The sequence below is a fragment of the Marmota marmota genome, unplaced genomic scaffold, assembly GCF_001458135.2.
Source record: "Marmota marmota marmota unplaced genomic scaffold, marMar, whole genome shotgun sequence".
Classification (NCBI taxonomy): Eukaryota; Metazoa; Chordata; class Mammalia; order Rodentia; family Sciuridae; genus Marmota; species Marmota marmota.
Window position 1 is genome coordinate 12137767 of NW_026000108.1, and position 24980 is coordinate 12162746.

The following is a 24980-nucleotide window of genomic DNA, read 5'->3' on the forward strand; positions in this document are numbered from 1 at the left end:
GTGTATTCAGTCTAGGGCTCACAAGCCCATCTTAAGCATAGATGCCCAGCTGAGAGGATGGAGAATGACTTGAAAGATTTTTATTGGCAAAACATAGAGGTGGTATATGTCACTTCCACCCAGATTTTATTGGTCAGAACTCAGACCCATGAGCACATCCAAATGCAGCAGAGGCCGGGGAATGTAATTAAGGTGGATTACATGGGGAAAAGAAAATGAGTTTGCTGAAGAGCTAGCCACTCTGACAATTTGGTCATCTGCATCATAAACACATGACATACTTCCAACTTTACTGATACATAGCTCAAAAAGTTTGCTGACTGATTAACTTAAACAACATATAGAAAGCATTTGGCATGATGCCTGCACATGGTAGATTTGCAATAATTGCAAGCTGTTTTATTATTACATCATTAGTATATAAAGAGTACAATAAATGAGTGGAGCCTAGGGACCCGTGGCTCAGTTTATCAAAAGCATCAGTCTAACAAAAATATAATGGCAAGTCCCAGAAAGACAGCAAAGCAAGAATGGGGCAAAATAATGGGATCAAATTTCTGACACATGTGACAATTTTCAATCTACAAAAAGCAAAATCATAATGGGTAAGTTCACAAATTGTCTGTGCAAAACTGTGCTATTAATTTGGGCATTTCAGCTTCCTAAACCACTTAACACCCACAGAGCACGATGTTTTGGGTATTTCTAATGAAATTCGCATAAAGAAAACAATTTATGTATCAATCTAATTCAAATAGAATGAAGTGATAATGATCAAATTTTCCCTTACAGGGACTGGGGTTGTGGCTCAGCGGTAAAGCGCTTGCCTAGCATGTGAGAGGCACTGGGTTCGATCCTCAGCACCAAATAAAAATAAATAAATAAAATAAAGGTATTGTGTCCAACTACAACTATAAAAAGGGATTAACTTACAGATCCAAGAAGCTTAGTGAACCCCGGGTTGAACAAATAAAAAGAAAATCATGCTGAGGACATAATAATCCAACAATGAAAAATCAAAGATGAAGATAAAGTTTGAAGCAACTAGAGTAAAAGGATACAGTGCAAAGAGAGAAGTCTTAAGTGGGAAGTGGTACAACACAGACTCCAAACAGATTTTGATAAATTAAGGATACCAAACAGTAACGTATAATTAAGAGATGAGACACCAATATAGGAAACAAATGGAATTTTTCTTCTAAAATTATTGAATAATTTCTCCAAAAAAGGCAGGAAGTTAATAGGAGGAAAATAAAAATACAAAAGGAACAAATGAATAAGAAAGAGCAATATTATAGGCCTAAACCCAAGACCTTAGTAATATATTAAATATAAATTCACTCTAAACACTCTAATTAAAAGGCAGAGAGTATTAACTAAATTTTGAAATTGCAAAATATAAATATATGCTGCATACAAGAAATGTTATTTAAATATTAACATAAAAATAAATTGAAAATTAAAGTGGGACAAGAATAGAAATCAATGAACTAATAAAATGAGAGGAAAAAAAAGAAAATTAACAAAGTCAAAGTTGAGTCCTTGTATATTAAGGAAATTGAGCAACCTGAGTAAAGCTAATTATGAAATAGGGCAAATCACAAATGACTTTGATCAACTAAAAGAGGAGAAAGGCATAAGCACAAATCTTACTAACACTAAAAAGGGTAATCAAGCAACTTCACTGCAAAAAAAAAAAAAAATCTAAAACTCAGGTGAAATGGAAAAATTGCTTCAAAATACAACTTATGAAAACTAAAGTAGACCGCAAAAGAAATAGAAAACCTGAATATCCCCAAATCTTTAAAGAAAAAGAAATTCAAAGGAAGAGCCACAATGAAAACCACAGGCACAAATTATCTTATAATTATGCCAAATGTATAAAAATGAATAAATATCAATGTCACATAAACTCAGAAATAGAGAGAAGTGTTCCCAACTTACTACATGAGTCTGGCCTAATCCTTGTACCAAAACCAGACAATGACATTAGAAGGAAAAAAGTAGCAGACCAATATCACTCATGTACATAGGCACAAATATTATTTTGAAGCAGCAAATGAGATCACACTGACATAGAAAGAAGAAAATTTTTGATCAAATGCGGTTGACCCCCCTCAAGAATGCAAGGTTGGTTCAACATTTTCAAATCAACAAGATAAAAAAAATATGAGATTAATCTGATCACCTAAATAGATACATAAAAAGTACTTAATGCAGCACATATCACTGACAAAAATCCCTTGACAAACTAGGAATAGAAGACAGAACATTTATAAAAAAGAAAATTATATTAAAAAATATTTGATATTGAAAGAATATCTTCCTCCTAGGAGGAGAAAAAGACAAGGATTTACTTCCTAGATAATTCAAAATCATACTGAAGATTTTCATGAAGTAAAGTAAAAAAAGAAAAGGCATAATGATTGGAAAGAAAAGTATCACCATTTTTATTCACACATCCCCAAGGATGAAGGACATAGCAAATGAGTTCTGGACATCGACTCCAGCTTCTTTTAAATGAGAAAGAAATAGCTTACTTAAAGCCCTGCTATTTTTTAAAAAATTTTATGGCTACTTCAGAATTGTACATAATAATGGAATTCATTATACCAAATTTATAAATGCATATAGCATAATTGGATCAGTTTCATTCCCCAGTACCTTCTCTTTCCCTCTTCTACTCTCTCCTCCTGATCTGATTGTTCTACTCTACTGATATCTCTTTTATATTATTATTATTATCATTATTATTATTAATAATTATTTTAATTACTGCATTTTATATTTGTATAAATAAGATTCATTGATTCCTTGAGGTGTATTCATGCAAGGACGTGACACGACTTGATAGATTTCATTCCCCAACGTTTCCCAAGCCCTTTCCTCCTCTCTTGCTCTTGATTTTCTTCCTCTATTTAATTGGTCTCCCTTCTATTTTCATGAGATCCCCTTTGTTTATGTTCCTTTTTTTTTCTCCTCTCTATATTTTGCATATGAGAGAGAGAGAAAAAGAAAACAGTCGACCCTTGATCGAGTCTGGCTTATTTTACTTAGCATGATGTTCTCCAGTTGCATCCATTTACCATCCTTCTTTATGGCTGTATAAAACTCTAATTGTGTATGCGAGCCACATTTTATTTATCCATTTGCATGTTTGTGGGCACCTTGACTGATTCCATAACTTGGTTATTGTGAATTGTGCTGCTGTAAATATCAGTAGGGATGTATCACCATAATATGCTGAATTTAGTTCTTTTGGATAGATATCATGAATGGAATTGCTGGGTCATATGATGGTCCCATCCAAGGCTTTTGAGGCCCTTCGGAAGTGGCTGTAACTAATATGCAGTACTATCAATAATGTTTAAATGTATAAATGTACCATTCCCCCTACATCTTTGCCAGAAATTATTGTTATTTGTATTCTTGATAATTGCGGGAGTGAGATGACATTTCAGTGGTTTTGATTTGCATTTCCCTGATTGCTAAGAATGTTGAACACTTTATATATATATATATGTATTTGTTGGCTATTTATATTTCTTCTTTCAAGAAATGTCTGTTTAGTTCATTTGCCCATTTATTGATTGTAGCCTGTTATTTTGTTTTATCATTTACTCATAGCTAAATCTAATCCAAACCAATAAATGCAAGAGCTTTACTGTGTATGGTCCTGCTCTGAAGTATGCTAACACAAGCTAATCTCCAAGACTCTGGCTCTCTATAACTCTCAATTCAATTTTAATATTACCAGTGGAGAATTTGTTTAGATAAGCTTGGGTCAGATATTCAGGCAGTGAGAGGTTCTTAGGTCAACTGGGGGCATGCACTCAGAAGGGATTGTATGACCCCAAGTCTCTCTCTGGCTTCCTTCCTGGTGATGTGCTCTCTAATTCCTGCATGTTTCCACTGTTGAGTGTCATTTAACCATAGACCTTTACCAGAGCTGAGCCAATGCTGGCACCCTGTTCTTAAACCTCCAGAACTGTGAATTAAATAAGGCACTTTTTATCATAAAGTTAACCTGCCTCAGTTGCTCTGATACAGCAAAAGAAAGCAGATTGAGATGTTCCTGTACTTCTTACAGGTTCCATCTGAGTCACAATTTCTTTTAAAAATTTCTCTCTCTGTAGCTCCCAAACTCTGGATAAAGTTTTCCACAGAAGCATTCTCTACTGAGCATTGTCTTTACCTATCATAGTGCATATCACACTCTAGCATGGTTGATTTTCCAATTATCCATCTCCAGTATTAGAGTCTAAGCAAGTTTCATGCACTTTTTTAATACCCCAGGGCCCAGATAGTGCTTAGCCAAAAATATGAACTTAACAAAATATTTGTTTAATAAATGATGTTGACTCTTCAGTATGAAAACCTAACCGACTTATTGCCATTGCATAAGTGATAAAGTTGAAGCTTAAAAAGGTAAATTACTTATACTAGTTACCTTTTGGAGAAATGAGGAACATGATTTGCACCCAGGCTTCAAGGAGTCCAAAACCTGGGTTGTTCCGCTGTGCCAGAACCAGTGGTCTTGCCTCACTAGACTCTCTGTTGAGCATCTTCTATATGCCGTGTGCAATTCCATGTATCAAACAATCTTCCTTAGAATGCAATAATCTATTGAGGCAGGTGTACCAGTTTTACATATTTAAAAAAACCTATGGCTCAAAGAAGTTCAATGTCAAGGTCACATAGTTGGTCAATTGATCAATGGAACAACAAGGGTCCAGCTCTTCCCTTCCCACAGAGAAGGAAATCAGATGTGATCATGAATCAGATACCCAGCAAGCCCCCACAGTCAGACAAGCACGTCCCAACAGCAGGATCCAAGGAGAGAGATCACCAGGTCCAAGAACATGCAACTTTTACCTGAAGTATTCTGAAAGGCTTTGTGACTCTCAAAGTCTTGCTTCCCTGTCCCCTAGGAGCAACCCTGGAATATTCTGCTGAGCTATTTACAGATCACCCAAAATATGTTTAAGGATAATTCATGTGTGCCTGTTGCAAAGTATTGCAGGAGTGATTATTTTTCCAATAGCTGGGGGAAATTCAGGAGGCAAAAAAAAGTACAATAGCTAAGGAAATCCAATGCATAGGGTGCTTAAAGTCTGTTTATAGATTAATAATTTTCCTCTTCTCTTTTCACCATTAATATCTGTTAAGTGAATGTGCATTAAAGACATTTGGCAAAGGGCAATGTCTTATTTAGATAGCGGTCTTTAGGTAATGTGCTATTTCATAAATATTTCCTTTCTGTCCTCTCTTTGTCATGGTTAAAAGAAAGGAAGATTCAGCATCACCGTTTGAAAAAAAAAAAAAAAGAGCCCAGTAGCATTTCCTCAATGGTTAGCTCCTATTATGCCAAACAGTCTTCTCTTCGGGTGGTAAAATGGAACTGGCAGTTGTAAAATAATTATCCCCAAATAACAATAAGTATACTATTGTGCATCAGAGGCCTCATTGGTAAGGAATCAAATAGTGACTCAAGCTCATGCTAGAAAAGACCAAGTATCAAAGTGTAACCTAGAATCTAAGTGTCATTTATTTAGAAACTTGCCAAACCAACATAATAACATAAAAAGGAAACCATCAAACACTACCTTCAGATTGTCTTTCAAAAGAAAAGATATCTCAGGTTCATAACAAGCTCTGGGAATGCCACAGATCATGAGCACCTCAGCACAGAGGAAACGACTTCAGACTTTTGCTATAGTGTGGATCTGGAATGCTGCCCAGGTACTGAAGGCTTGACCACCAGCCTGGGAGGTGGTGGAACTCTAGGGAGGTGGAGCCTAGTGGAAGGAAGTTAGGTCATTGAGGACCTAGGTCATTGAAGAGGACATTTGGACCCCAGCTCCTTTTTGTCTCTCTGCCTCCTGGCTACCACGAGGTGAGCAGCTCACTCTGCACCATGATATCCTGCTTCACCATAAGGCCCCAAAGCCATGGGTCATAAACCAAAAACAAACCTTTCTTCCTTTAAAGTGGTTCTCTCATGTATTTTCTCACAGTGACAGAAATATGACTGGCACAATTTGAGTCAAGGAGAACTGGATTCTAGAACTTTCTCAGATGCCAACTTGCAGTGTCATGTCCCACTCTGGCCTCTTGTTTCCTCACCTGCAGATGACTTCTTGCAACCCTTGGAAATACTAAAATTCTAAATGCTAAGGGAAAAGATTGGAAGCTGAGAATAAAGGGCAGGTCTTCTCAACAAGAACAGAGGAGGTCTCCAAGGGACATGACATTCAAGAAAAATGGAAATTCACTTGCCCCAGGAAGGAATTCCAGGCATGGAGGAGTGGACATACAAAATATGTGAGGTACAAAGGCTTATCTTAAGAAGGTCATCTAAAAGGGAAGCACCAGGAAACACAGGAAGTGATAAAAAGGAAGCCTCTAAAGAAGACTCAATTGGAACAATAGAGTCAGGAGGAGAACAGAGAGGAGAGTCAGAAAACCCCCTGGCCCTTCCTCTAATTCACTCTCCACAGAGGCTACAGATATACTTTTCTACTACCCAATTAAAATGATATCACTTCCTTGTGCAAAATCTTTTATTGACTACCTAGTGCCCTCAGGATTAAATAATAAACAAAACAACAACAAAAATACCCCTACTACAATCCCATAATTTCTTACCCTTAATTTAAAAAATACAGATTAAAAATATAGAAGCTCTGAAATCCACAATGTTTCTATACTATCTGGCAGCAAAACTTGATCTAAACTGACATGAGACTCTTCACTTTCTTTCTTTGATGGGTATCACAAGTCAATGTCAGAAATATTAACAGGATTATTACAGGGTGCTGCCCCAGGCTCTACTGAGGATATTATATGACACGTGCAGTTAATCAAAATATTACACTTCTAAAATCTGGAAAAATATGACTACAAACACACACCAAGGTTTTTGGCTTAGAGGTTGTGTGTTTGTACTTTCTTATCATGACAACCACTGTACTCGGTAGCCAAGCACTTGGATTCCTCACTCCCACCCATCCCCACCATGCTCAGTTCTAAACATATTGAGGTCTTGCCATCACTTTATGCTATGCTTTAAACCCCTCCATGGCTTTGAACAAACTTTCCCTACCTTAAAGAATATCTCCACACTACCTCCAGCCATGGGAAAAACCATGCACCTTCTGAAGTCCATTTCAAAGACTCTTTCCTCAAGGAAGCCACCCCCAGCCTGCCTTGTCCCCAGCCTTCTTCTGTATCCTGAACAAAGCTTGCTACCTCCTCTTCTGTTCCATTATCCACATATAGTGCACAGTTTAGCACGTGCCACATTTATCATGATCATCTGTTTACAGGTTGATATTCCTTCTCTAGTCTGTAGGCTCCTGACAAGCAGAGCCTGCTCTATAGACCTCTGTGGCTAGGGAATGCCTAGTGAATCAAGCTAGGCACTCAGTAAAGGGCAATCCACTGATGCTTCACTCTAAGATCAGATGAACTCAGCATCCGCATCAAGGTCATTACTGACCCTGGGCAAATGAGACTGAAAAGCAAAGGCAGAGATCACCAACCTTTCTGTCTAGAGTATAGTAACCATCATTCTGCCCTATGTGTTCCAGTCCTGCACATCTCTCTTTCCCTCACACCAACAGGAATAACTCCACGACACAGTGCATACTGCCACAGCGCCCCCAGAACTATAGCCAAAACATTCTTCTCATCTCTGGGTCTTCCCAAATAAGGACAACAGCCAAGCTATCCTCCCACCAATGGCAGCTGAGTATGCAAATGAGACAGTCTACCCAAGGGCATGGATAGAAGAAACTCAGCTCCATTGGAGGCCACAATTCTGAGATTCCAGTATAGATGGAGCAAACCTGAGTGAGCATACAAACAATGATATTGGCATACAGCTTCAAAGCCTACAAAGCCCTTATATTTACATTTTCTCATTTAATTGAACTCTCACAATAACTTTTCATATTAAATACTGTTATTGTGCCCCATTAATAAATGCAGAAACTAAGCCTAAGAGTCAATAAACTTTAGCAGTGTGTTAGCTGGCTTTTCATCACTGTGATCAAAAGACCCAACAAGAGGAAAGAGTTTGTTTTGACCCATGGTTTCAGAGGTTCAGTCCCTGATCAGCCAACTCTATAGCTCTGGGTCCACAGTGAAACAAAATATCATGGAAGAAGGGTGGAAGGAAAAGGCTCAGTTCATGACAGCCAGGAAGTAGAGAAAACTTGAGTGCAAAGAGCCAAGGATAATATAATCCTAATGGCATGCCCCCCATGACCTACTTCCTCCAGCCACACACTACCTGCCTACAGCTACCACCACTAATCCATTCAATTATTCATCCATGAAATGAATTAATCCACTGATGAGATTATAGCTCTCGTAATCTAGTGGTTTGAGCTCTGAACATTTCTGCATTGCTTCACACATGAGCTTTCCAAGAACAACTCATTCAAGGCATTTCAAGCATTAAGGGTTCAAAGTTAATTTTGAGAAAAGAAGAGGAGAATAATAGCAGATTTATAAGGAGAATACTCAGATTTGAAGGAAGAGCATTGGCAAAAGAGAGGACATAATTTTTTTGGAATAGACATACTAAGGACAGGAGAAGAAGGAAAAGAGGTTATAGTAGAAAGGTCCATGGCTTTGAGTCTAAGAGGGAGAAAAAAAGTAGGACTATATAAGAACTGGCACTAGCAAAAAAAAAAAAAAAAAAAAAAAAAAAACAGCAGGCCAGGGCTCAATGCCACCACACAGCTAAGTTGGTGGGACTTGGAATCCACTTCAGATTAACAGCAATACATGATTATTACAGAGTATTTAGAAAACTAGAAAAAAATTGAATGAAAAACATCTTAGTTAAGAACATATTTCAAACCATTTCAAAGTCTCTTTCTGTAAAGTCAATCTGTGTCAATCATTTCCAGTGCATTTTTATTATATGGCTTTTTTAAGAACATGAATATTTTCTTATTTATTTCTTTCCTCCTAATCAGTGGATGAGATTGATCATTTTACTATACCTTCATCAATATTAGACATTATTATTTTATTTTAAATATCAAATAAATTGATGTAGAAATTTTAAAAAGGGGAAAGTCACACCTCACCTTTGCTTCAATTTACATTTATTTAATTACTTAAAAATGTTAACATTTTTCCCACAGCTGTTTACCAATATATATCATATTTGTCTTCTGCCTATTTGTGTCCTTTCTCCATTTATGTAAACACCAGGTCCTGGATTTGTATTATTGGCTTTCAATGAGTTTTATATTTATTAAAAAGAGTTGGCTTCATTTAAATTGTCTGTAACATTATCTCTAGATTGGCTGATTGCTTTTTAATATTGGTGAATTTTTTGGATACATAAAAGTTTTAAATTTTTATGTAGTCAGATATGTCAGTCACATCCTTAGTGATTTATTCCATCAACTCTAAGCTAAGAAAACCCTCCCTCCACAAGGGGTTTGATAAATATTCACATCTATCGTCTAGAATTTCTCACAGTTTATGTTTTTACATTTTTAACCCTTTAATCCACCTGGAATTTATTTGGCTATTCCTAATAAGGTAAGAAAAGTTTTAAATTCTTCAAAAATAATAAAACACTTAACACATTGCATATTCAGCTGATATTAGCATAAACCTTGATGACCAACTGGTGCCCACATCAAAGGCTGCAAATTTCTTAATAGTGTTTAATATTTCCCCTCTAATAGCACAGGGTACAAAATGCACACACTTGCCAGTTGCTGTTCCAAGTGAGTTTATCAGCATGCTGCACACCCAACATATGGTCTCTTTCTCATTATTAAGAAAAGTAAGTAATAAATAAGAACTGGGGCTCCCACCAATCATTAGTAAATCCTCCAAAGAAAATCAAGCACATATTGGAGTCTTCCCTAGTGGACTTGTGCAATTTCTCTGACTGAATCATTTAACCAAAGAAGACTTTTCTTCCTTCCAATTAAGGACTCTCCTTAAAAGTATGCAGTGACTCATTCAAAAAAGCACAGGAAGAAGAAACCAGAAGACATGGGTTTGATTTCTCTCCACACTGGGGAAATATTCCTGCCTTTCCCTGCCTTCCAGCCCCAAGGTGGTCACGTCTGGCACTGCACTGAAAAAGATTTGTGGCTTATTGTCCTGACGGATGGCAGAGTAATGGAATAGCTCTGTGCTGTGTCCTGGAAGCCAGGCCGAGGAGGCATTGTGCCATTGATGGCTCACCGTATAATGGAGAAATATTAGGGGGATATTTCAATAGCCACCCAGAGGAGACACAGTAGCTATAAGAATGCCACAGACTGCTTCCAAGGAGAGTAAAAAGGGACATAAAAACAGGGGTGGGAGAGGCTGGAAGGGGTGGAAATGCTTCTGGGAGGAAAAAAGGTCCACTCAGAATGTATGTCAATGCACTGTTGTTTGCTACACTGGTTCTCCAGAGAAGGGTGGTGAAGTTCCCAGTATGTGAACTCCACAGTTACAGCATTATCAATTTATATAGCACTGTAGACCTCACATGGGACTTCATGGTAGTTAAGTTACAGATATGGCCAGGTTAGCTTTCATCTGAATATAAACAACCATGTTCTGTTTAAAACACACTCAAGGAAAAATTGGTAGATTTTTTTTTTAACCTAAAAACAGTGTCTGGTAAACTTATACTCGGTTTAAGACCTGTCAATAACATGATGTTAAAAAAAAAAAAAGACTACCTAGCAATAGATCTAGCAGAGAAGTAGAATAATGAAGATTAATAATGGAGATTTAGTGAATAAGCAACCTCATTTGCCTTAGAGAAGAGAGTAGGGAAATTAGAGGGGAAATAAGAGGCAAAAGCTGTGTTGAGTCCTTTGTATGAGGTCTGCATTAGAAATGGGCAAAAGTTCAAGCAGGTACTAGAGAGGGGGATAGGATCTATGACTACAGTCTGTGGCCAGAAAGTCCAGAATTAAACCAAGATAACCCACTGTAATAAATTTGGACCCAGATACTTTACTCTCAGGGATTTATGCTAAGCATATAATCACGGATAGATGCAAAGATTTTGCTACAAAGATGTTCATTGCAGCATTGTTTATAATAGGAAAATTTGCAATTAATCTGTCTTTTTCACCTAATGTTATATAGCAATAAATCTCCATGTCTACAGATATAGTGTGGACCCTCACCTTGAATGACTACACAGTCTTCCATTGGTGAATACATAATAATTAATTGAATCATTATATACACACACATACATGTATTGAAGATATTATATAAACCCTTTATTTTGTTCACTAAATTGAAAAGAGCACACTAAGCAACACCATAAACATTGTGTAATTCACTTTTATTTCCTGCTTTCAGAATCTCTAGGAACACCCTCTCCAGCAACTTCAACAAAATCATTATGAATTTATTTACTTTATTACCAACTAAATGCTTACTCATAAATTTTTTAATTGCACATAGTTTGCCATTTAAATGACTTAATTTGTCGCCAAACTCTCTAATTTGTATCCCTGAGTGACCAACATATCCGATACATGCTCAAGTTACTATGTTTCAGGTTGTAAAAGAAGCACAGAAGTAAAGTCACATAGAATATGCTAGAATTACATGGGAAATGTTAAGACAGTGGGCCACTTATCTATTGCTGCACAACAAATTACCTACTAACTTAATTGCTTAAAGCAACAAACAATTACATTTTGTAGTTTCTAAACGTCAGAAACTAAGTCATGGCTCAGGTGGGTCTTCTGGCTGATTTCTTATGAAGGCACAATCAAGACATGGTCAGGTCTTCAGTCATCTTAAAATTCAACTGGAAGTTGATTCACTTTAAGTTCCTTCAAGTGGTTGTTGGATTAAGACCTCCCTTAGTCCTTGCTTGACATCTGAAGGGCAGCTCACAACATGGAGACTGGCTTCTCCAGACAAAGAAAATGAGAAGGCAAGAGAGTGAGTACAAACAAGACAGAAGAAGGCACAATCTCTTATAGCTAAGGTTTCCAAGCTAAGCAAATAAAAAAAAAAAAATTAAGACACCCAAGACTAAGAGGAAAATTTTTTGTACAAAAAAAAAAGTACATTTTTAAAAGTATGAAGACCTTAAATCACAATTAACTTTGTTTCAAGGAAATAGAAAAATAAGAACAAACACAAAACTAGCAGAAGAAAAAGGTCTAGCCCACATCTTAAATAATAATAAATATTGAAGCAGAAATAAATGGACTTGAGAACATAAAAAAATAATAGAGGAAATCAAAAAAATGAAGAGTTGGTTCTTCAAAAAAGATTTACAAAATTAACAAACCTTTACCTGTATTAACCAAGAAAAAAAAAAAGAGGTGGTTCAAATCAAATGAAAAAGAAAACATTTCAACCAATTTTATATTAATAAAAGGTATTAAAATATAGTACTACTAACAATTGTGTACCAAAAGAAAGCTTTAAAAACCTGGATGAAACTGACAGGCCCTAAAAATACACACTCATGACTGAATCATGAATAAATGAAAAGTCAGAACAGATAAATAACTAGTTAAAAACACTCAGCAATTATAATTAATGTAGATAAAACGTTCAACCAGATTCAACACTTTTCAAGGTAAACATTTGACAAATTAGAAATAGAAGGAAGTTATCTTGATATAATAATGCTATATATGAAAAGTCCCCAGCTAACATCACAGTCAGTGGTGAGAAGTTTTCATCAAAGGATAATGAATAGAACAAGTGCTAACCAGAGCAATCAGGCAAGAAAAAGAAATAAAAAACAATCAAATTGAAAATGAAGAAGTAAAATTATCTCTGTTTGAAGATGACATATTCTTATATGTAGAAATCTCTAAAGATTTCACTTACAAAAACTATTAGAGTAAGCAAATTCAACAGACACACAACAATTTAGTTATGCTTCTTATGCTAACAATGAACAATCCAAAAAAGAAATTAAGAAAACAATTTCATTTGCAATAGCAATAAAGAATAAAATTCCTAGGAAGGAAATTGACCAAGAAGGTGAAAGACTTGTATACTTAAACACTGTGTACAAAACACTGATTAAAAAAATAGACAAAAACAAATGGAAAGATCTGTGTTTATGGAACAGAAGATAAAAACAGCCAGGTACTGGCAAAAAGACATGTAAATCAGGGGAAGAGACTCAAGATCCCAGAAATAATTTCTCCTATATGTCGTCAAATGATTTTGCAAAAGGGTGCCAAGACCATTCAATGAGAAAGAATCTTCTCCTTAATAAATAGTGCTAGAATTTGAGCTCTTACCTTATATTGTATAAAAACAATATCTCAAAATGGATCAAAGACCTACACTTAAGACCTAAAACTATAAGGCTCACAAGAGAAAACAAATGGGAAATCTTCATGACATTGGATACCAAAAGCATAGGCAACAAAAGTAAAAATCAGCAAGTTGGACTACATCAAAATTTTAAAACTCTGCATCAAAGGATGCAATCAACATAAAGAAAAGAAAATCTATGATATCTAATAAGAGGTTAATAGCCAGAATACATATAAAACTCCTAAATCACAACAACAAGAGAAAAAAATTAAAACACACATAACCCAATTCAAAAATGGGCAAAGGAGAGCTAGGGATGCAGCTGAGTTGTGGATTGCCTACCTAGCATGCACAAGGGCCTGGGTTAGATCCTCACTACCACTAACTAAATAAATAAGCAAAGGGTTTTAACAGACATTTCTCCAAAAAAGAAATACACATGACCAACAAGCATATAAAAAGATGCTCATCACCTCTAATCATTAAGGAAATGCAAGTTAAAATTACATGAGACCTCACATACATTAGTATGGCTACTAGCAAAAACAACCAACCAATAAACAGATCATGGCAAGTGTTTGTAAGGATGTGGAGAAATAAGAACACTTGTGCACTTTGGGTGGGAATGTAAAATTTTGTGGTCACTACAGAAAACAGTATAAAGCTTCCCTAAAAATTAAAAATAGAATTACCAGATGAACCAGAAATTTCACTCCTGATTGCATGTATAAAAAACTGAAAGTTGATCTAAAGAGTCATTTGCACACCCATGTTTGTAGCAGTCCCAGTCATAATAACAAAGAGGTGGAAACGCACAACTGTTTATCAATACATAAATGGATAAACAAAATGTGGTGTATTCAATAGTCAAACTACAGAACCAACTAGGCAGGTGTCCATCAATGGAAGAATGGATAAAGAAAATGTGGTATATATACACAATGGAGTTTTATTCAGTCAAAAAAAGAATGAAATTATGTCATTTGCAGGCAAATTATGGAACACGAAGACATTATGTTAAGTGAAATAAACCAAGATAAGAAGACAAAAGAGTTGTATGATTTCTCTCATATGTGGGAGCTAGAGAGGAAAGAGGAAAAGAAAGATGTATGGGGGCATCTCATGAAAATCAAAGGGACATTAGTAGAGTAAATAGGGGGAAGGGGCCAGAAAGGGACCAGGGAGAGGAAGGAGGGAAGGGGTGGGGAAATACTGAAGAATTTTGTTGATCAAATTATACTGTTTTATCATGTGCATGTATGAATATGTAGCCACGAATCCCACCACTATGTATGATTATAATGCACTGATAAAAATATGAAAAGAACAAAAATGTGGTATGCATACACACACACACACACACAAGCACACACACACACACACACACAAGCACACAAAATGAGATATTATTTAGTCTTAAAAAAGAAGGAAATTCTGAGACAAGCTACAGCATGGATGAACTTTGATGACATGGTGCTAAGTGAAATAAATAAGTCACACACACACACACACACACACACACGTACTGTTTGATTTCACTTTTTTGAAGTATCTGGGGTAGGCAAGTTTATAGAGCTAGAAGGTAGAATTGGAATTGCCAGAGAAGCTAGAGGAAGGGGTAAATGGTAAATTGTTATTGAATGGGTATGGGGTTTTAATTCATCAAAATGAAAAAGCTTAAAGATTGTTAGCACAATAACATGAATATACTTTTGTTACTGAACTGCACATTACAAATGACTAAGATGGCAAAATTTATGTGTTTTTTTTTACTACAGTGAAATATAAAAATTTTAAAAAAACATGGGAGACTCAGTTAATTTGAATTTCGGATAATCAGTGAATAATTTTAGTGTATAAATATCTCATGCAATATTTGCAGATGACAGGCAATGAATGTCCCCCCTGCAATATTGGAGACATTTATACTAAAAAATTATTGCTATTGTCTGAAATTAAAATTTAAGTGGATCTCCTATATTTTGGGTGGAAATCCTACTTAAAGTCTAATCTCAGAAGTAAAATTTCATCACTTATTGAAACCCATTCATTAGAAGCAAGTCTCTAGGTCCAGCTTCACCCAAAGAGGAAATTACACAAGAACATGAAAACCAGGAGACAGGGGTCACTGGGAACCACCACAAAAGCTGCTACCAAAGATAGAAAGAAACTAGTGAGTGAATATTTTTAATGGTGATATTTCTGCTCCCACCAATACATTAGCAATCTTACTGAGGGTCAGCCCCAGGTGAGATGAACACCTAATATGTAAACCACACCAGAATTCTTTTGCAATAATGAAATGGGTGTTGCTATAAATAACTACACTGGGGCCACAAGTTTAAATAGACTTCTTCCTGGCAAACCAAGATAAATGGTCATCCCATTTGAAGATCATATTTCTGGGTATCTTTCTCAGCCACTATTATATCTGCTAATATGCCAACATATTAACAGATATTTAAGGGATATCTAGATGAAGTGGCAAAATGATTCCAAAACACACAAATGTACTTAAACCACTAGATGTGTGACCCTGAAATGTGTTTCCTTGTAGTCTAAATAAGGTAAATTAAAAAACTCTCCTACCTTGTCCAATTTTATTTTTCACTTAAAAGCAAATCTGAAACAACAAAAGGATTTCACTCTAGGAATAAATCCAAAAGAAGGATGACTTGAATTACATAACCAGTGGCTACAGAATTTTATCTCATCAACTCTAGTTTGGGAGGTGTTATAGGGAAGAGCTAGCTGGGTCCCTGACTTTTGGCCTCTAATCCTACTCTCAGTTTTGGTAAACACATAACTATAGGAGATAACAGGACCCCCGTAGATCTCAGCACATTCCTTTATAAATAATACTTGATTATGGCAAAATGAGTAAAGAACTTAACACATTTATTTAACACATCAGCAAATATTTGAGCATTTACTGTGTTGCAATATATAATTCCTAGAAAGTTAGAGTACAAAAATACTCTTGATAGAAATATATATCACCACACAATCTGGGAATACCAAAGAATCTTCAAGAAACTAAATTAGAATTCCTAAACTTACAGTAATTTATCATTTTAAGTCAATCATAGCAGCAATTGAAAACCATAACCAATTTAAGACAATACTGATACTCCATGGATGAAAAAATTTGCTCCTTCCAAATTACAAGAATTTCAATTACTTACATAAGTTCTTTATATGGAAGAACTTTTAAATTTTGTACCCAGACGGGGAGGTAGAATAATGAGTTCAAGTTTTCAGTAAGCTAAAAACGTTGCCATTTATAGTTTATGAAAAACAAATTTTTGTAACCCTTCATAACTCATAGTAACTAATTAGTCCTCCATTATACATAAAAATGAAATTGTGTGTAATTTTGCCTCTGGTGCCTATAAAAATGGAAGAAAATATGGTTTTTAGGGATCAGTTTGCAGCCAATTAGGAGAATCATTCCACCCTACCATAAAGACATGAATATAAATAATTCTCAGGCTTAAGTGAGAATGACAAATGGGCAGCTTGTGACATTAGAATTGTTGTACTAATTTTTTCTTGGTGTTGTAACAAATTACCAAAAACTTAGTGGCTTGAAAAAACACAAATGTATAATCTTAGAATCTTGGAGATCATAACTCTGACATGGTGTGCACCAGATTAAAATCAAGGTTACATTCCTCCTTGAGGCTTAGGGGGATTTTGGTTTTCTACCCTTTTCAGCTGCTAGAGGCCACATGCACTCCTTGGCTTGTGGCCTCTTCCTCTATCTGAAAGTCAGTAATGCTAGTAGGATCCTTCCTACAATGTAGCCCTCCACCTCTTCTGCCTCCCTCTTCCACATTTAAGGACCTAATTACATTGGGCCCAACAGGACAATCTGGGGTAATCTCCTTATTTTTGCAGCCTTCTGATTGACAACCCTAATACTATCGTGACTATAAATCCCCTTTGTCATGAAGCATAGCATGTTCACAAATTCTGTGGATTAAGAACTGGACATCTCTGATGGGACATTATTCTGCCTGTCACAACTGGGTTTTCTAAATTAAAACATAAACCCAGTTGTGATAGGCAGAATAATGAGATTCAATGAAATTGCATGTGAGGAATTGATTCCACTGGGGAAACATGTTAAGGATATGCTCATTCTTAGAACTTCACAAAAAGTTTTACAATAAAGCAGCCTGACCAACTAATTTGAAGGTGTAACCCATTTTTCTCTTAAAGCAGTTGTTGATAGAATGTTATGTTCTTGGACTTGTAGAGAACTTCTGAATTCTGGCCCCTGCTTACCACAAGATGGCTATATGACCCCCAAGCCAGTCCTGCAACCCTTCTGCTAAATGAAGGGAAAGTGCAGCTTAGCTCTTACCTGATCCAGTACTCTGCATCCTAAAGGGTTCAAAAAGTTTCCTTCTGAACCTGAAATTCTTTGAATTGCTTCAGCAAACACTTGTAAAATATTTCTCTAAAGACAGGAGTCAAACTGGACTCTGGAGATAAAATGATCTTCTTCTCAAGGCTCTAACTTTCCAGTGAGGGACACAGGCATAGAAAGAAAATCTACACTATGCCTGGCAGGTGACCCAATAAAAGCAGATACAGAGGACAGAGCCAGCATGGAAAATGGGTGGTTTGATAGTGGTGGGGGTGTGTAAGGTGCATTCAGAGGATGTCACCAAATTCATTGTCAAATTCATATCAAAGATGGAAGGACCTAATGAAGAAAGTCCTTACTATAATTCAGAAACTGTACTGCAACATGTGCTTTCTGTGGACTCTATTGGATCATTCAAGCTGAATGACTAGATTTAGATCTATAAGAAATTATCCTTCCCCATAAGTAATATCCATTGGAAAATTTCCGCCTTACATATCCTACAAGGGCACTGCTCCCTGTCATCACCCAAGCCCTGTATGAAGCAGGTTGAAGGCCTCACTCTGTTCCAGGGGCAGCCTAGCCTTTCTTTGGCACCGAGGAAATAACAGATGTGATTTATTCAGGCTAAAAATTTTACACTAAATTATACACCTTGCTTTGCATTTCTTAAGGGCTTTTACAAGTTTATTTCAACAAAGGTATACTATATTTTTTTCTCTGAGCCCTTTGTCAACAGCAGGACAAAGAGACCATGAGTGTTTCTAAATTATTGTTGCCTGGTACAAGACTAGAAGAGAAAGCCTGGCAAGTTAAATGTCTATGCATTTAGCACTTGAATATGGACATTTTTTTTAAACCAGTTTCATTTGGAGTTATGGGATCTTAATGGAAGGCCACCCAGGCTTAGTTGTCATTGCCATTGTTTCTAAGGACAATGGGAAGAAATCAAAAGGGCAATAAGAAAATGTTTTCTTGCATAGAAAGCTTGGCAGAATAAAGAAACCCATGAGCATAACAATGGTAATACTTACCCACAGTTAGACCCCAAAAGAAGACCTCATGTGTCTCCATGGAGATGGGGATGAAAACAAAACACCAGGGAGCTCAGGAATAATTGCTGCTTTGTGCCAAGTATTGTGCTAAATGCTTCTCTTATTTATTTATTTTTCCATCAATTCTTTGCAGTAAGTCGGAGTCCTGTAAATTGATCCCTAGCAAGGACATTAAACAAGTCTATAATAAATGCAAATAGATTCAAACCACTTACGTTAACACTTTTAATGTAACCCTGTAGACCCCTGCTTTACCCTCTCTCCAGGCTCTCTAGGACACTGAAAGTATTTCATCTGAGCTCACAGCCGTCCTCCTTAAACTCTGGGCATTCCATGGGGAGGGGCTTATGAAAACCCGATGATGTTGCACCTCACATCAGCCCCCTTTACTCCTCCCGGAAGAAAACTGATCTCCCCGCCAACCCCCTCACTTCTGGATCTTCCAAAGTTATCAGTTCTTAAAATGCTAAACTCCTCCACCATGCTGAGGTCCACACGGAAGTATGGAGATGGAGTTTCATCTACTCTGTGTTTCACTTTAACTCTGGAGTACCACAAGTGACCTTGAAGGCCACTCTAAAAACCTCTCCTACAGCTTCTAGTTACCAACATTTCCAGATTCAACAAGCCCTAAGGTGGAGCTTAAATCTCATCATCTGATGCAGATTCTGGGTGAGTTCCCTTTTTCCTCCCCCACTCAAACATCTGCAAAAATCTTTGCTCTCCTTTTCATTGGGCCAAATTTCATCATGCAAAACAGGATAGGCCAAGGACTTCACCAGATACACGAAGCTAGAACTTGGATTCCAACTTTTGCTCAAGGAAGACTCCACCTACAAAAAAATGAAGTAACTGAACTTCAGAAAGGTTAATAGGTTGTTCTAGTTGTTAAAAGTTGGAGCTGGAACGGAACCCCAAGTCTGCCTAATTCCAAGTTATACCATCTCCAGACCTCACTAAATCCAGCATATGTGGCATCCCTGCAAGAAGAGCCTTCAGTTTTATCAAAGTGCCAGACTTCTTATTTTAGCTCTGATGGTCAGGGTGCATCTGTTTCATTTCAGGGTTTAATTTAGGCTCTCCATTTAAGATTTGAAGGTTCGAAGTCCAAATACTCCAGGATCAGTTCTTACTGATGCCTTGCTTACATGCCACCAATTAAGTGGAGCCATCTGGAGAGTCAGTATGCTGCACACCCACCACCTTAGGGGGCTTTCCACCTTCTGCGCTAGTTGTTACGTGGATACTCTAAAATGTTAGAATTCACATCATCATAGACCAGAGGCCCAAACCCTGGTTGCCTATAAATTTTGACATCTTCTGGAGCTTGTCTGCAGAGCGTAGCAGGGTATCTATTACTCATAAGGGGAAGACATGACGTTATCTCCCAGTTAGCAGCACAGGCTGCAACCATCGGCTAATTTGGGCCATATCTTCTGAGAATGTTGCTAGCACACCCATAGTGATACATCAGAAGTTGAGAGTTCAATTTAGGAAAGGAAGTTGTTCTGGGGGTGGATTATTTATCATAAATGTAAGCCTTGTTGGAAACATGTAGACTTTCAAAGTATTCTTAAGGCATCCCGTTGCCTATTTCTTGCTGAAAAATTTTCAAAAGAAAAAAAAAGGATATTTTTCAAGCTTTTATGGACTAGTTTGCCTTTGTCCTCCCAACCCCCACAAACTACATTTGTTAAAAATGGAATCCTTAATCCATTAATGCTGAGAAATGTTTATCTCCAATCCAAATCAGGGCTGATGTAAGAACCTACTAGGTAAGAGACTAACTCTAAGACACAAAGGAGTCAGACCTTAGGAACTCAGACCATGCCTTGGTCAACATGTCAGAAAGCTCTTCAATATTAAAAATGTCATCAAATAAGCAAAGAAGAAAATTTTAAAAGTGTGAACATAATCACTTTGCAGCTACTAATGAAATAATTGATGAAGGTAGGGATTATCAATTCTAAAAGCCTTAGATGAAAGGTTGATAGAAAACTGGGTATTTCCATGATGACCAAGTATAGCCCCCAGCTAAGTGCTGGTTACAGAGGGAAAGGTAACATTTCAGGGCTAGGGGGTCAAGCTGCCACTATCTTACCTACCTCCCGAAGTGATTAAATATGAAGGACACAGCATCAACCATGAAGTATCTTGCCAAATGTTTGCCCTGGGTCAAAGCATTTATGTCTAATTTTCAGTTCATGTAGGAATTAGAGAAGAACAAGAAACCTAACACCATGGGGAAGCACTCAGGCAGTTCTGAAAAAGGAAGCTCCTATAAGACAAGTAACCCCAGCTTCTCTAAATTCCTTCAACAAGTCAATGTCATGAAAAAAATAAGAGACATAAAAGTCAAAACATGATGTTGATTGGATTCTGGTTTAAACAAGTGAGCTGTAACATTTTGGTGGGGGATATGAGGAATTTGTGCATGAATTTGTTATTTGATGTTTGGAAGAAGAGATTATTAATTTTGTAAGGTATGAAATTTATATGACTTTTATGTGGAAAAATGGCCTTTACTTTTTAGAGATATATTCTAAAGCATTTATGGGTGAGATGTTGTATCTATGATTTGCTTTAAGTTTCACCACACATACACACACACAAAAAGTACATACAATCAATATGGCAGACAACAAATGTTATATCTGCATGATGGGCATGTGAGGGTTCACCACACCAGGTAATATTTCCTGTATTGTTTAACATTTGTGATTATTATTCTTTAAAGCATAAGTAGTCAGCAGGCTTTGGGCTGTGGAGGGCAGGGAGTGTGGAGTTTCCAAGAAGATCCTCTCCCTCTGACCCCCAACTGCCTTGAAAATTCAACAATGCCCTCAGGGTATCCTGGAATAGCACTGTGGGGAGGACTTCCAATGCCAAGTCTATCTTTCCCTTATTTTACAGAGGAGACATGGCACTCTAGAGAAACAATGTGACTTTCCCCATGNAAATCCCCAAAGCCCCCCCCCCCCCGGCTTCTTCTTCCTAATGAGAGGGTGAAAAGAGAGAGGCATTGGGGGTCAATCAGGGCGTTGGGTCCCCATTCTGCTATTATAAACTGAAGCCACTTATCTGATAGCCAGCTTCTTTATCCATAAAATGAAAATACTAATATCAGAGGGAGTTCCAAGAGATGGCACACAGACCTAGAAGTATGTTTTAAACTTCCATTTCTGCCCCTTTGCCTTTCCCCAGATGATAATGATCACCTCACAATGGAAAAACTCAGACCACTGCATTATCTAGCAGAGGACTTTTTAATAATTTCTGCTCTCCTGCCCTAAGAATTTGTGCAGATTTTCTCACATTTTCTTTGCCTAGAGAAACATTTGGTTATCAAAATATGTACCTCATATTATTAGCTCAGGAAACCAAAAAGAAGAAAAAAAAAGATCTTCATTCTGTTGCTGCAATAAAGGTTTCCTTCTCTGGCGATAATCAGCTCTGCATAATTAAAATCGCTCAGACTGCTGAACTAATTTTCAGACTGGAGGTTTCGTCCTGTAGCAACACTTACAAGCAAAGTTTCTACTGTGAATGAATTTAATCGTGAGTCTAATTACAATTTTAATGAATATCTCCAAGCCCTGCATGTAAACTTGCACTCCAAGGCTCTGCTCTCTGCTAGGGTGTTTTAAGATCTTTTCATTTTTAATATAAAGGAATGTGTTTGGCAAAACGATTGTGTAGAGAAGAAATATTCTTTCCAGTTCAGTTTGGTTTGGTTTTGATGATCAAATGAGAAAATGTTAAAATTTTCCTATTTTAAAGAGCCTTTTCAGTTCGGATATTTCACCTTTAGTTTTTCAGTATCCTCTTCCCAACGGATGCTGAACACCTTGCCAGGCTTGCGATTCTATCTGCAATTTAGCAAATTAATCTGGTTTCATGAATATCCCAAAATCTATCCTGGAAATTCAACGACATCATATAAAAGAGGAAATGTGAAAGATCTCTTCATTAAAAAAAAATTATTTAAGAAAAAACAAATGCAAAATTAAAAACAGCCAAATTAAGCCACTCAAGTAATCAAAGATATCTAAGAAAAAAGACAAACAAACAAAACCTTATTTGATTAAGGCTAGCATTTTTTATAATAAGGGAAAACTGGAAACTACCTAATATCCAATGATAGACAATGGGAGATATGAAATTGTCATGTGTTTGAGCACTAGGGACAAGTTTTTCTCTCTTTTAACTTCTATATTATTATACAAATAATATATGTTCATTCAAGATTAAATCAGCAAATATAAATATTTTTTAAAAATGGATCTACTTGTGAGCTCATAACCTAAGATTGAACATTGTTAAAATGGATGCATCCTCTTCCATATTTGCATGGTTTTGTGTATATATATATACATACACACACACACATGTAATGCACACATACACACATACATGCAAAATACACACACATAATACACACTATATATATTTACATGCATAAAAACATATATTCTATACAAAAATGGTTTCATATTGCACCTCCTGCTCTGTAACCTGCTTTTGTCACTTAGTAGCATATTGTGAACAATTTTCCTTGTCAAAAATTACATTTATGCAACATCACAATAGACTGCAAGGGCAGAAAGACCAGCCCCCTAGGCTTATCAACGGAGTTCTCTAGGTCAGCTGGCTCTTCCCTGTTTCTCACTCCTCTTGGCCAGATGGTGAGAAGTCCTATCCATTCTGCTTATAGCTGTTCTTCCCAGAAGCCCCTTCCATTTCCTCCTCCCCAAGGCTGCACATAATGCCTCTCCTCTGTGTTGCATAGAATTAAGGACTGACAACTGGTAGAATCTTGTCTGGTTGGTTGCAGGCCCTTGAACTTCTGAGACAACTAGCCCATGACCCTGGAGGGAGAAAGGAAACAGGGACTATGAGGAAGGAAGAAGGAAACAGACATTCAGAAGCTAGTGCCAGCTGTTTGCACATACATTTTACACCCATTTTCATTTCATTCTCAGAGTGATTCCCGGAGGCTGGTGTGAGCAGCTCTGTTTATATGGACGTGAAAAGCAAGAGTAAAGGCCACAGGGTCAGGGATGATCCCAAGTCACCTTTAAAACCACTGCAATGGAAAGGCTGAGGCAACCTGCCTGAGAGCATGAGCCTGGCCACACTGACTTCCAGCGCTGGACACCTCACCCCAGAACCACAGCCTCTGGATCCTTGTCATGGTCACAGCATGGATTCCTGAGCACTTCACCCTTTTGACATTACTAGCCCCAAATTGACCAGGAGTACATCAACAGACTCTTGCTCACATGCCTGTAACAAAGCTATTAGAGAATGGGAAAGAATCTGGGGGAGGGGGCAGGGAGGAGGGTATTCCAGAAAGCCAGGACTTTTAAGTCCCATCGATATTCTCTGCACTTTGGACATACCAAAATCCTGCTCATTAATATCTTTGTATAGCTCCATTATGTGCTGTTGAGAGAAATGATCTTTTCCAAATCCTCCCACTCCTTCCTCTTAATGTTTATTTCAACCTCAATGTCCCGCACCACTTCCCAGCATAGCCATTTGTGAGGGATTATTCTAGAACATAATTAAAGAATGCAGACCCCCCTAAACCATAGGAAGGGCATGGGGCATTCCACCCTGGGGCAATCTGTTCTTCTAGGACCTAAAAATGCACAAGATGAAGAGGAGCTGAGGATTGAAGCCCAGGTCTACCCAACTTCACCACATAGCTCTGGAAAGAGGGCATTTCCATCTTGGACATTAAAAAATGGGAATGGGAACACACAATAGAGAAGAAAACACACACTTTCAAAAAGGAAATTATATCTCATTGAATCCGTTTGCTGTTCTCCAAAAACCATAAATTCTAAGAAGATGCTAGCAAGTTGTTTCTGGATGAAATTTTGAGTCCTTTAAGGATGAAAATTGTAAAATGGGAAGAGGAATACAGTTAACCTTTTTAAATCTAGGAAGGTAGAGGAGAGCAAAGAATGCTGGGGAGGAAAAAAAAAACTTCATGATTAGACCCCTTCCAGCAGGGCAGAAAACCTAGGTGGGATTAAAAAAACATATTAAGACAAAAGCACTAAACATGAGTAGATTTGTAAATTTCCCGTTAATTAGCGGGTCTATATACACTGACATTTAATGTACACAGACAATAGAAAGTCTCCTCTTTGTTTCAGCTCTGGCTACAATGCTACAATGATACAAAGAGCCAAGAGGCTCCACAGAGAAATGGAACAGAGACCAATGCGGGGCGCTGGGGGGGGGGG